Below are 11,588 nucleotides of genomic sequence, written 5' to 3'. Positions count from 1 at the left end.
CCCTTCGAAGGCGGCGGTCCATGTTTGTAGACTTTGGAAAGGGTCCTACCATGTAGACCAATCTAAAATCACGAGTCTCTTTGGGATTAAAAAGGTTGATGGGATGTTTGCTGAGGTGTAATACCCCGCTCTACTGGCTACTGGACACACCGAGACAACCTGAACGTCAACCACAAGGACAACGAGCAACAACAACTCAACTCGTAAAGCCGCAGCCATAATAATAATAATAATTCTTTGCATTTATATAGCGCTTTCCTCACTACTCAAAGCGCTCAGCAATTGCAGGTTAAGGGTCTTGCTGAAAGGCCCAACAGAGCAGAGTCCCTTTTGGCATTTACGGGATTCGAACCGCTAACCTTCCGATTGCCAGTGCAGATCCCCAGCCTCAGAGCCACCACTCCGTCATACAAAGCCATCCTGTAATAACGCAGCGTGTTGCGGGTCCGAATAAATGGCGAAGGGTCTTTGTGCAATCAACAACTGTACACGCTCTCACCTACTTTGGCTCTTCTTTTATTTTTTGATTTCAAATTCATTTTTGTAAAAAAGAAGAAAAAAAACTGGAGGACGCAGCAGCAGAACCGGCCTGTTAACGGAAGGCGTGAAGCGCTCAGCCGGTCAGGAGCCGCGGGCCCCGCAGACGGACGGACGGACGGGCGGACTCCTCGTCTGAATTTGTTTCACGTCGCCGAGTTCAGCACTTCTCTTACTTTAATTTTTTTTGGTTGAAGGTTTACGTTTTATTTTTCTGTTCTTTGTAGTTGAGCTTCAGACTCCGGTGACAAAACAACAAACGCAAGTCGCGCACCTCACAGCCCGAACGGTTCAGCATCGGACAAACCTGAACACCCAAAAGTGTGAATTGTGAAACACGTCACTCTCGTCACAAACGTAACACGCCATACTGTCTGTGGTGTAAATCCATTTCCAAAAGTCTAACATTCTAGAAAAGTAAATGTGAGGTCGGGGCCGCTAAGCGCTGCTCTGAGGCTGACTGAACAGCAGCAGATTGGCTGGATACGAGCGCGCTCTTCTTCTTCTTATTAGCAGTAGTAGTATTATATTTTAATTCATTCAAATTACAATCCTGTCCACTAAGAAAGGCGCGACTTGTACATTCGGAGATGCCCGCCTGTCCCCTTAGCGACATGCGACGCGATGTAACTGGAAAGGCGCTATAAAGTCTTGTATTCGGTTTCGCCCTGCAGTTTCATATGTAACATGTGACGTTTTTCTTATTTCTTAATGTAATGGAGTCACCATGCAGGACAGGCGCTGTCCCCGACGCCAGAACGTGTCCACTGAATGGCTGTCCCCGTTTTTCTCTTATTTCATTTGTTACTCTTCTTATTCATTTCGTTTTCTAGTTCCGTCTTTGCACCTGCTGTGGTGTCTGGAGGTGTAAGTCAGCGGACGTCTCCTTATCTGATGATCATTTTACTCAGAAGTAACACTTTTGTAATCCTCACACACGGTATTCTTAAGTTTTTCTCAACACATTAGAATTAAATTTACCTAACTTAAAAGAATCAATTTTTATGTTAATAACTATCCATATTTTGCATAAAGACACGCCCCTTTTGTTCCAAAGCCCCCCCCCTACTCTTTTGTATTCTTGGACAGAGCCTTTTAGATTTTTACTAAATTAATTTTTTCCCCAATGCCTGGGGGGTTTGTGTTTTTAACGACACTTATTAAATTACACGTCCCCATACAACGTCACAATGGCGTCTTTTACTTTGTTTCCAAATTACAAAAATGTAATTTATAATAACTTGAAAACTGCAATTAACCAAAAATAAAACGGCATGTAAGTGAAGGACTGCGCGCTTAAGCAGCCCTCGGTGTGATTTATTTATAATCATCATCATCATCATCATCATCATCATAACCCTTGTTGTGAAGTCACACCGCGGTCCACCTTTTCATTCCTGCTGTCGATGTAATGTCGCCCTCCGCCACACACCCCCTCCCCCCCCAGCCCCCGCTACTGCCATTGAACTTTAAGGGCTTGAGTTCGTTCACGTGACCTGAAATGTCTTTTGTTTTCTGGACACAAACTTACTGCTCCATCTTACAAAGAAGATTTCGTTTTCAAACTTCTCGGCCTAACTAACTGTGTGGAAGCGCCGTCCACCATCGAATTGAGTTTGAATTGAATTTTATTTTCGTTTTTTTTCCGAGTGACATTTTAAAATAACCAAGAAGACAGCGAGATGAAGGCGCAGACATCCAGAGGCAGGTGGAGCCCAGCATGGCAGCAAAGGCCGGTGAAGGAGCCGCCGAGCCGTGCATGCCAGTTCGGAGACATAGGGGGACCATTCGCGTGAAAAGCCCAGAAAGCCTCTTTAGATCCTGCATGACAAGGTCCATGAAAAGACACGAATTACCGGAGGATGAGCTGAAACGGACTCGCGATGTGACGAGCCGGGGAGCGCGGGCGCAAGTGGACATTTCTGGACGTGTGCCATCCTGCTCGGTGCCCTGCTAGACGTGCCAGGCATCTGTTAGGAAGAACCTTCGGAGAGCCAAGAGGCAAAGGGTTCACCAGGAGCCCCCCACGGCACCCAAAAGCCATCAAAAAAACATTTAGATGAAAGACTGGGCGGCACCCTCGGGACCCTCGGCAGGTCCGATCTAGCGGGGGTCGCCGAGGGCAGGGGGGCCGTGTTGGAGCTCCGCGTGCGCGTTTATCGACGATGGCCGAGGCTTCTTAGAAGAGCGGGCGGCGAAACGAAAACACAAATTCAATAAATCAGCGATTAAAAGACAATTTATACGAAATAATCCGTGAAATACAACAAAGAGCGACGTCACTCGGAATGAAAAGTTTTATTAATGCATTATTATTATTATTATTATTATTATTATTGCCAAGAGTCAAGTTGGTTTAACTTAACATCATCAAGAAGACACGAAAACAGAGTCGTGCATTTCACGTACTGAATGGTAAGCGGAGTCGTTTGTGATAGAAGCGCATTTAGAAGGCGCAGCACACAGAGACACACAGACACACACACACACACACACACACACAGAGACTGACACACACACACAGACATAGACAGACAGACAGACACACACAGAGACACACACACACACTGACACAGACACACACACACAGACATAGACAGACAGACAGACACACACAGAGACACACACACACACTGACACAGACACACACACACAGAGACACACAGACACACAGACACACACACACAGAGACACACACACACACACACTGACACACACACACAGAGACACACACACACAGAGACACACACACACACACACTGACACAGAGAGACACACACTGACACACACACAGAGACACACACAGACAGACAGACACACACACAGACACACACACAGACACACACACACATTAACATTACAATTTCGCTCCTCACAAATAAACAAACCCGGGACCCCCCCCCCCAGGACGCCCCCCCCCCCCCTGTTGCTTCCTTTCTCTTTTTACTTTTCTTCGCTTTGCAGTTCCTTGTAAGTTTAAAGTAAAACGAAACAAAACATGAAAGCCAATGACAGCCGTGCAGTTTACACTCAAACCAAAGAAGCGGGGGGTGTGTGTGTGGGGGGGTGTTTAAGTGGGGGGTGCTGCTCACTTTGTCCGTACGTCCCGTCTGTTGATATTTCGCTGCCTTTTCGATGTCGTCGGTGCGATTCTCTTAGATGACGACGAGTCCGAGTGCCTCACTGAACAGCTCGATGACTTCGCACTACGCGACTCCGCGGCACACATTCCATTGTATTCTTCGAACGGCTCGCGGATTGTCGCATTTGCTCCTCCGTTTTACTTTCTTTTTATTTTTCAGTTCGCATTTCTTTTTGATTCCCGGACCTGACCCGCCAGTCGATTTGACAAGTCTTAGCTACGTCATTACCGTATATTTGCATAAACCCCGCCCCTGTCGCCGCAGTGTCACCCAGCCGTTATCGACAGTTGAAGACGGTTGGTGAATTCCGAGTGCCGCGGCTTTTGTGGGTGAGCATTTTGATATAAATATAAATATTACCATTAAATATTAAAAAACAAATACACACACACTGGCCGGTTTATTGCCCACCGTACACTGTAAAAAAATAATGTTAAATTTACGATAAAAAACTGGCAGCTGGGTTGACAAAATTTTACTGTAATGAATAAGATGACAATATTTTTAGATCTACAGTATAATTTTGTAGTAAAAACTGTTTTTTCTTTGTAACACATTTCAACAGAAGGGAATGTTTAACCATAAGCAGAAATTCATGTACTGTAGTGTAATAAATATGCCAATCAATAAACCATCAGAAAGTATTGTGAGGGTCGGGAACTCCCAGTACACATTTGCATCAGTAAAGTAACAACAGCCAATCACAAACGCGTTCCGTTTAATTCTACACATTGAACACAATTCAGTGGTTAAGGACATTGTGGCACGTTGTCTGGTGGGGAAGTAAAGTTTGCTTTGGTGGTGTGTGGTGGCCTACAGGTGTGCCAGCTTATCGAATACAACCCACCATAAATCCGCTTCCATAACCTCAGTACGTCTGCTAACTGGGTTTCAGTTTTTTTCCCTTCTCTTCAAAGGTTTTCGGCTCACCAAGAACAATATGGTGAAAGGGGGCGTGTCCTTATGCAAATATCGTAACCGGTTTTACTGAAACGGCGCTTTCCCGTTTTACATTTTACGGTTGTTTACCTTCGCTATTTAAGTTTTACACTTTTAAATTAACATATTTTTTCAGTGTAATTGTAATGCATCAGTATATTTAGCATATTTTGAAGGTTGAAAATATCGATTTTACAGAACTTGGCTGTAACAACATAATGAATGTATTGTTTAATTAAGATATGCCGGTAATTCTCAGTAGAACATAAAGTTTTTTTCACAGAAGGTCTTTTCCTTTCAACATTTACAGTAATATTCTGACCGTTAAATTTGCTGACATTTTTCACAGAGTACATCAGATGAGATGCGCGGCGGCCGTTAATTCGTCGTTTGCGTTGATTTCGGGTCATCACGTCCGCTCGCGTCTGTCTGCACGGCCCGGCACTCTGAAGCGGAGATTTCACGGGAGCGGCGCGGCGTCTCCTCGGCGTTCACAAGTTTGGAATTTCTTTCTTTTTTTTCTTGTTTTTGTTTACAGATTGGCACGTGACACCTGGAAACAAACAAACAAACAAACAAAAAGCTTTTACAAATGACCGTCGTGCGCCCCCTGACATATCCGACCTCAATTCGCGGGCAGCGTTTTTATGAGAAGGAGGAGGAGGAGGAGGATGACGTTCCCGACTGTCCCTGCCCACCCAATATCCTCATCGCTTCGCACAGAGCCATTTCATTCTGAGATGGGGGTCTTTGCAAGTGCCTTTACCTCCTGATGGGCACCCAGCCACACAGTGCTAAAGTTCTTCATCGCGATGCCATACTGGGACCAGTTTTCGTTACCCGCAGGGCCTTTGGTGTGAAGCTCTCAGAAACGAGCTTTCTTTATTCTGGTCCATAGGTGACCACAGGCAGGTGCAGAGGAGCACTTTGTGAAGTGCCAGTGGGCGCCTGCTTTCCAAAGGACCCTCACTGCGTACAACGCTACGGACTCCGCTCAGGAGGTCTTCCTCTGTCGTGTCCGGTCAGATGTCCTATGAGTCCCTAAAGATTTCTGTCCTGTCCACATATTATGAACCTTTTCAAAACCCAAAGAATTGGCTTCACGTTGGAAGACCCCATCCCTGAATGAAGTGGCTCTTTGTCAGTGCCAGTCAAGTGCCAGTCAAGTGCCACTGTGGAGCCGCCGTCACGGGTGACCAGTGAGACTTTGAGTTGATTCTTAACGCGACTCTCCAGGCAGCTTTCTGTGCTCGTTTGCTCTTCTCTGGGCACCCCCCCCCCCACAGTGCCCTCCCACCCAGTTCATGCCAGCCTTGACCCCTGACTACCATGAATGCTGGGGGGTTTGTTTGTGGTGTGAGAAAAACCACCAAGTAACAGAAAGGCTGCTGGTGGGCTTGATGTGGTCATCTGGGGGCTCAATGCCCCCCTGAGCCGAGGGAACACATTTTTTGATATTTAAAATAAAAACATGTTGATGGTTTAATGACGTGTTTGTCTGAACGTTGGCTGTTGTTAATAACAGAAGAATCCAGAAATATAAACGAGTGACAGTCCCCGGCTTACCTGGCAGTGCCACGGCGGCCCTTCTGATGGTGCCCTGCCCTGAGAGATTCCAGCTCTCCTGATTTGACCTCGTTCACCTTTCATTAGCCAATCAGCAGCGCCTACCAGCATTTGGTTAGGGTGGTGATGACAGGAAGGCCACACCCAATCACGTGTCAGAGTTTATGTGAAGAGCCAGTGGGAGTCCACAGGGGTCTATGGGAGGGCTGTGGTGGTCTTTCACACACACAGGAGGTGGAGGCTCCACTTGCCAGTCAGAAGGGCAGGGTGGCAGGGCAGACAGACATTCAGAGGATGGACCGCAGCGTATCCTCCATAGTAAGAGTTTGAGCAGCAGCGGGACCCCCACACACTTCAGGTAAAATCAAGACAATTAGTGGGCACGCACTGCATTACCAGTATGAGCGACCGCGGCCCTGCTGGGTGGGGAGGCCGTGCCACGTTATGCTAAACAGACAGCAGCAATGGTGACCACAGGCATTTTGGTGTTCAAGCTGTGCCAGGGCCACCTCAGGTGTCCTCTCTGTGTCCTCCAGCAGCTGCCCTTGGCCTACGAGGGGTCCCGGCTTGTAAAGTTCAAAGTACTAAGAAGGACGAGGCCACAAAGTCACCCTCATCGAAAACAGCAAAAACGAGCAAAAAGGGCCGAAGGGAGGAAAACTGGAAAATCTCAGACTTACCGATGACGGGCACTCGATGAGCGGCTTCAGAATATAAGGACAGGGGGCGGGCCTTCAGCGGTGGCCCCGCCTCCGTAGACTCCTCCCACAAAAAATGCCTGCAGAACCGACCAATGAAATCATCAAAGAACAAAATGGAAAACAGAAGCGACAAAGGGTGGGGTCCCCAAAGGGCACAGGGACACCGGAGGCGGCGCTCTTCAGTTGACGGGGGCTTTGCTTTTGTTTGCTCCTGAGACAACAAATTTAGGAGGACACAGTGGGCTTTCACAGCCCCCCAACTCCCACCTCCCTAAGAAGACAACGAATCCTTGTAGGGGGGAAAAAATGGATGAAATCTCAGGAAAGGCGATTGAGAGAGAGACCCCCTTGCAGGTAGGTTGGGTGGGCAGTGGCTGTGAATAAAATGGGGTCAACACGAGCAACGCTCTTCGCAGAGCTCGATGGCCCGTCTGTCACGGCCACCTCACAAGGACAGCACTCCAGAGAGCACAAGCCGCCTCGGCCCATTGGCCCTCCCACTGCTGACTCAGTGCTGGGCCGGCCAATCAGACGACTCCAGTGCTCTGCCATCAGCTGTCTCTTTCACCCTTTTGCCTTCTTTATGGTTGCCAGTTTGGCCCCCACGAGTTCTCCCCATTTTGTCTTTTTGTGAATGACCGTTAATGGGGTCACTGATGGCCCATCTCGTCATTTTGGGTCTTACAGCCCCCCCCACCCCGTCTCCCTTTGTCATGTCATCACTTTGGTGACTTTTCTTAAAGGGTCAGCCTGATTTGTCAGTTTAAGCTTCGTGTCCAGCAGGGGGCGCCGTGTAGATGCTGAAGCACTAGATGAGGGTCAGGCCGCCCCGCTGGCTTATGAGGCCTAAGGAAACAGCAGAAGGACATCCGGTCCTGGGCATTAGTGCACCGCGCCTCATTATGTTTGGGCAGAGAAATCCAAAACGTGATTGTCTGGCCAAAGAGCCCCCCGAGCAAAGCCCACCTGCCTGCTCAGCTTCAGAAAGACCTCAGCACACGAGGATCAGGCAATGAAGTGTAAGTAGAAGGAATTCAAATGGCAAACAGCTGGAGCAGCTCGATGACATGCACCTGTCACCAGGTTACCACCGGTGACTAACACGTCATGGCAACGTGACCACAACATAGCAGTGGCAGCAGCAAAAGCAAAATGATGTCACAGCTGAGCAAAAATGTGAAGACAACAACTTGTCATCTGCAAGTGACACTTTACTCGCAGGACCGTTGAAGGTGATGTTGGCTTTCAGGGTATGACAGTGTGGCCTGAAGGTGACACTATGTGTGACGACGCTCAAGATGGCCGTAAAGATGAAACATCACCTCAGCATTTCAGCTCCTGTGTGTCACCCGTCTCAGTGAAAAGGGACACGCCTGACTAAACACCCGGGCACATTTCAACTCTTTATTTGTGTTGTCTGCTTATCTTTGTCATTAAATGTCATCTTTGCTGTCTCAGTCTGATCACCAAGGTGACCCATTTAATGGATGGCTTGTCATTCCTGGCCTGGCAGGCCCCTCCCGTCAACCTTTGCAGGCTCAATGTGCCACTCGTGGTGTGCCACTCATGGTGTGTTTTCAGTGTTCGAGGTGCCCGCCATTCTCCTAACATAACGGCAGCAAACTCAATGGGGTCCAGCGGGGGTCTCATCAAACAACAGAGGGACCCCAAGAACGAAACCCACAAATCCAGTGCCCCCCACCAGTCTTCTTTATTGTGGCCCCATAAGCCAGACTTCAGACAGCCTGATGACATCACACATCACCTGACTGGCAACAGGTGCCGTTGCTATAAACAACATGGCAGCAGCAAAGTGAGCACTCAGAGGCTTATGATGTCATTACTGTCACATGTACGCCAACATGCGGCAGAGAAGTGCCCAGCAGAGGGCGCCACAGCAGAGCCATTGTCTTGAGTGCCAGTGCCACTACCATGGTGCTTTTTGCCCTCTGTGTGTTCTACCAGTTGGCCAGTGGGCAACTTTACCTAAGCCTGGCGAGTGTCAGTGTGGGTGCTTGTCATGGCCTGGCACCCTGCAATAGCCTGGCACCAGAGAGGTCACCCTTATTTGTAAATACTGAAGCTTGTAAACCTCAGTGGTTTCTGACAAAACCCCTGTGCTTGCCCTCTCTATGCCCATGCCCTTGTGCATGGCGTCGGCTCCTGGGTGTGCCACCCTGGCCCAGAAAATAAACAGTTAAAATGTTTGACGTTTACCCAAATAAAGAAGGGAACAGAATCAAAGGGAGAAAACCAAACCCTGAAGACTTGGCTCCAGGCTGCCCACAGTGAGTGATGCCACCCAGACCCTCCTCACTAGGGCACCTGTGCCAGTCAAGCCTGTGCCCCGATTACCTCGTGGTGTTGCTTGCAAAATCAGGAATGCCCTCTGCAAGTACCAGGGTCAAATCTCTACAGCTCCCTCTGGTGGCCTCGGGCTCATTGCATCCCTGAACGGGTAGAGATGGGGTGCTGCCACCCTCTCAGGGACGTAATGATGCCTGTGGCCACCAGGAGGAGCTGTAGGAAGTTGACCCTGGCATTAGGGGTTTTAGAGGGTCTCTTTTGATTACCCTCCACAACATGCCTCTCCTGCCTACCTTGCCATCCTAGGTTCCTTCTTCCCAATACATCCTTTGCCAGTTTAACTGGAGGTCCTGTCTAGACTGAGTTACTGCCCCCTAGACTGGCACACTCCCTGCCATCTCCTTCAATGCCTGAGCCTTCACCCAACACTCCCTGGTCCTGCCCACCCACCCTCACTCCTTTAGACGTGCCACTCTCTCCTTCTGTCACAATGCAAACCCAAGGGGTCTATCTGAAAGAATTCTGATGCCAGTGAAGGGCACTGGTCCAAGTGGAAGGGTCAGCTGCTCAGTCTGGTACTTACAGCCATTGTTGTGGTGGGGCTCTTCTGTGGCATGTCAATAATCTATGCCCACAGCTTCAGTTGAAGTCTTGACGTAAATGATGCAAGTTGCCCGCTGGTGTGCCACACAGCCACTAGTCTGGAAAGCAGAGCTTTGTGTGTCACTGCTGCCAGAGACGATGTCCCCTTCAATTGCTCCATGAGGTCTTTTGCTGCGTCACTTTGTTTGTTTGTTTGTCCTGCATGGCGCTTGATTAAGGCGCATTCCTCATTCATATGCGGCTAATTAATGTGCCCGCACGCCACTTCCACACATTGGGCTCAACAGCTGGAGCAAGTTAAGGCAAAGAGGCGAGGCCACGAGATTGGCGCGCCAGCCAAAGATGTGCTCATCCCTCTCTAATCTTTCATTGTGATGTGGGGCCGAACACGCCAGCTGAGTGGAGCCAGGGGGCACAGTGGCATGTCATCGGGCATCTCTTCATAACAAAGAGCACAGGCAGGTGAACTGCCTCTCTCAGGGTCATACATGGTGGGACTCGAACCTGAGACCGTGTAGCTTTATATAGTGCCTTACAAAGTGAGCTGAATTACAGTCAGATGTGTACAAGGTGAGTCACTCAGGGTCACACAGCGTGTAGGACTTGAACCCGAGGCCTGTCCATGACAATAGTGACATTGTGTCCCATCTTTATGACAGCTGAACGGCCTGACTCAGCCTGTGGGCCTTTGACCTTACATAGTGCCTTACAAGGCACAGCCATCCCCAGGGATTGTGTCTCTCCAAATGAGCTGCCACCCTCGGGGTCACACACTGTAAGTCGTGCCAGCTAAAGTGACTCACTCTGGGTCACGCTGTGGTGATAAATATAGTGCCTTACATACTGAGGCTCTTCATAGGTACAGTGACACTGCTGTCACATCACTCCATCAGGTGGTCTGCCAGAGAGTGGGCTTGAGCATGTATTTATATAGCGCCTTACATGCCCGTGCCATAAACAAGCCTCAGGTTCACCTCTCCTGTCTTATATAGCGCCCTCACCATTTCAAAGCACACGATGGGACAATGGCCTTGACATCCGCTTTCTACAAACTCAGCACTGACAGGACAGCTGATTTGCTTGGGGGTCACAAAGTGGGTGACTGTGGGCTCTTATATAGTGCCTTGATGGCTGTGGTGAGAAAATTCATTTGTCCTCAGCCTCCTGGGACTGCTGCGTGCTTGTGGGGCATTGAGTGTGACCTGGGCATTTCAGTCAAGGTGAGGCCCTGCCAGTGTCCCACAGAGGGTGCGGCTTGAGCTTGTGGCCATGTGGCTTTATATAGTGCCTTCCCTTTTGAGTCCCATCCTTTACGCTCTCGAACCGACTACTCTTTCCACGTTTGTGACGCTGGGTCTCCATGAGAGGGCAGCACATGCAGTGAATGACCCGCACCTGGGGGGTCCCATTGCGTTGCCAGGGGTCCCAGCCTCGTCTCTTATTCCAGACCCTCCATGCCTGACATTCCACCATCTGGTCGAAGATGAGGGTACAAGGTGGCCAGGGCTTGAGTCTGTGCCATCCCGAGCCCCAGATGGCATATCAGACATTAAAGTCTATGAGAAATCAGAATGGAGACCTGTGGCCAGTGCTTTGTGTGGAACTCTGCCAGGCTGGAGACCCACCACCACCACCATTTCTGTGAGACCACGGTGACATGCCAATGACGGGGCAGTCAGGGCAAAGACCCAAAAAGAAATGCAGAGTAGCAGTGCTAATGAGCGCCACCTGCAGGCATTAAATGGTAGAATTAGAGAAAAGCCTGTTCTGTTCGCAGTCTGGCAGCAGATGG

Source organism: Erpetoichthys calabaricus, chromosome 5 (genome assembly GCF_900747795.2).
Source record: "Erpetoichthys calabaricus chromosome 5, fErpCal1.3, whole genome shotgun sequence".
NCBI classification, from domain to species: domain Eukaryota; kingdom Metazoa; phylum Chordata; class Cladistia; order Polypteriformes; family Polypteridae; genus Erpetoichthys; species Erpetoichthys calabaricus.
Note: the sequence above shows the minus strand (reverse complement) of the source record.